Below are 3,017 nucleotides of genomic sequence, written 5' to 3'. Positions count from 1 at the left end.
TACTGTGAATCAATAAAAGTTCATCACATACTAAGCTGTCTGCTTCCTGCCTCCTTCTTGCTGTTAATGCGCGACGCTGCAGAATATTTGTTGATGGGAAAGTGGCTCGTGTTATGTGTTTTTTTGCTGAATCAAGAAGAGAGTGGAACCATCCAATCCATTATCTGTGCCACTCGTCCCTTGAGGGTCGCACAGGGAGCTGGAGCCAATCACAGCTGACATAGGGCGAGAGATGGGATAAACGAGCTTGACAGAGCGCCAGCGTATCACAGCGCCAACATACAGAGACAAATAACCATTCACGCTCACATTCAAACCTACGGTCCATTCAGAGTCTCCAAATAAACTAGCCTTAATCCACATGGACGCCGGAGAACCCAGAGAAAAAACACAAACACAGGGAGAACATGCAACTCATACTGGGATTCGAACCAAGACCCCTCTTGCTGTGAGGCGACAGTGATCATGTGTTGATGTATAATGTGATATTTTCCTACCTGCTCTGGTACATGTGCATTATCTTGTCGGAAGATCTAACGTGAAAATTAGTCACTCCAGCACCCTGGGTTCTTGTTTTATTTCCAGACACTAACAGACCAAAGGAATAAATTATTTTACATGTTCCCACTCAAAGTGACCAGGCTGCCCAAAGATAACCCTTTCAAGCTGTTAGATTTTCTGTGACCTAATCCTCTACAAACACTGCTCCTCATGGGAACCCAGAAACAAAAATACACACAAGTGTTCAGGCGCTAATGACTAAATGCGAGCATATCAAATCTGGTCCAATTGGGCGGCGTGATCAGCTGTCTGGAGAGGAAATTCACTCTTAAGTGTGAATCTGATTTTGATCGCGGCTGACAAGTCCACCCAAAAGGAAAACAGCGGATCTGTGAAGTGGTCACTGGCCAGGATGAAGCAGCTGCTGGGCAAACAGGAAAGCAGCACTTGAAAGCAGAGCACCTGGGTTCACGTTGTGTTCTCACACACATTCAGCATCCTTTCATGCACTTTCAGCAAACCATGACCCTAACCACACAAGCACATACTGTAAACAAACGGAGAGGCATTCATAGCTTATCTTGATTCATATCAGGGCCCAAAGTCTTAACCTTTTAGCCAGAGAAGTTAGAGATAAATCCATCTAGTCCCACATGTGCAGTTTCACTTGGTCTTTGAAAACCACCTTGAAATGACCTGAAATTATCTCATCACCCTGACAGACGCTAGATCCTCGTATCTAAAACTTGTGATTCAAGGGGAATATGATTTCATGAGTCAGACCTTGATTGCATCAAGGCTCATTCTTTGCAGCGTGGCCCTCCAGCCAACGTGTAACCCAAGTAAACCGGATCCCTCTTTTAAAACGAATCTGAATAAGATCGAGAAAACAATTTGAGGGGGAGAAAAATGTAGAGAAAATATGGGCAAAACTCATAAACACACGCAGACCGCGCAGTCAGTCGTCCACTTCCTGTTTGCAGCACGTGTTTTTATTCGTGAGGCCCCTGCGTTGCCACCCCACCCTGACCTGATGGGGACCACAGACGGCTCCACAATGGAGACTCTGTGCACTCTCTGAATGACAGACCTGTCCATACAAGCTAAAAGGACCCCCCCCCTTACCACCACTTCTACTGCCACCACCAACGTGTCACACACACAAACAACTCAACTGGATAACAGGTTTTTGCCGTCATCTCTTTTGGATGCAGTGTTCCGTGGTTTAAGAGGCAGACAGACACGATAAGGGAATATTTGGCGATCGATCTTCAGATTACTGAGCAGGAATGTTTCTGCTGAACGACACGTGGCAGCTTTGATAATAGGAACTGTCGCTTTTCATCGTGGTCCAGGTGATGAGCTGCCGCGGTTTAATCCAAGAAGCTAATGACAAAGCTCATTAGTGTTTGCGTCCAGTTATAACTGATACAGCTGCTGTCACAATTTTGTATGTGCAAAGTATGTGTACTGTGATCTGCTCATGGATCATGTGAAGATCAGCTGACTTACACACAGGACATTACTCATCACCGGGGATTGTTAACATTTACCTATAAGGAGATGTTTTCCTGAATATGGGATTCATTTGCATAAATCTCCCATTATTTTGAAGGGAAAAACACATTATGAGACACATTCAATTTCTGTGCTGGGCCCATTAAGAGAGCAGATGAATAGGCGGTGAGATATGACGACTAACAGAAGCATAAAACAAAGCCATTTTCTTAGCCGCTTGTACAATCTACTTTTCTACGTGCACAACTTTTGAGCATTGTGTGTAGAGCGGGTGGGACTTTACGTTGTGCGTGCACAAGCCCGCGCACGTACATAGACCCCCCCCGCCTCCGTCACCAACCCCCTGTCCTCTCCACTGTGAGATTTACTGCAAAACAGCCCTGTGAGAGAGTACACATGCTCTGCCCAGTCTCCGTACTGCACCCTGACAATTACTGCTATATATACCTCTCCAAATGAGAGCCATGAACCGGCGTGATTATAGGGTGGAGCAGAGGCAAAGAGGGAGAGGGGTGCAATGAAAAAGTGAGGCGAGTAGAGCGAGAGAGAGAGAGAGAAGGGGGGGGAGAGAGAGCGAGTGTCTGAGAGGGAGAAAGTCTGCGAGGAGAAGAGGAACGACAGGCAGGAGAAGTCTGCTGTAAATCCTGTTGTTTTTTAAAATCACAGTGTGCACGACAAGCTGCGTTTAGTCTGAATAGCGAACACGGGGGAAGATGAGATCAAAAGGATGAGAGGCATGCAGGGAATCTTCCACACTTCTCTGGTGTGGGAAGAGTCCAGGAATGACCTCTGTCTGCATCCTTCTCCTGGATGAATTACACAGCACAGACATTTAAAGGCCAGAATCCTGAACATGGCCAAAGGGTGAAATAACATTTGGTAAAGAAGTGCTGCCCTCTTCTGGAAGTCAGAGGAAGCAGATGAAGGGAAAATGAATGAAAGTTCCAACCAATTCATCCATTATTTATTTATACTGCTTATTCTTTCAGGGGAGAATC

This window comes from Platichthys flesus, chromosome 12 (assembly GCF_949316205.1).
Source record: "Platichthys flesus chromosome 12, fPlaFle2.1, whole genome shotgun sequence".
NCBI lineage: Eukaryota > Metazoa > Chordata > Actinopteri > Pleuronectiformes > Pleuronectidae > Platichthys > Platichthys flesus.
The sequence above is the reverse complement of the archived record's forward strand: the minus strand, read 5'-3'. Positions refer to the sequence as shown.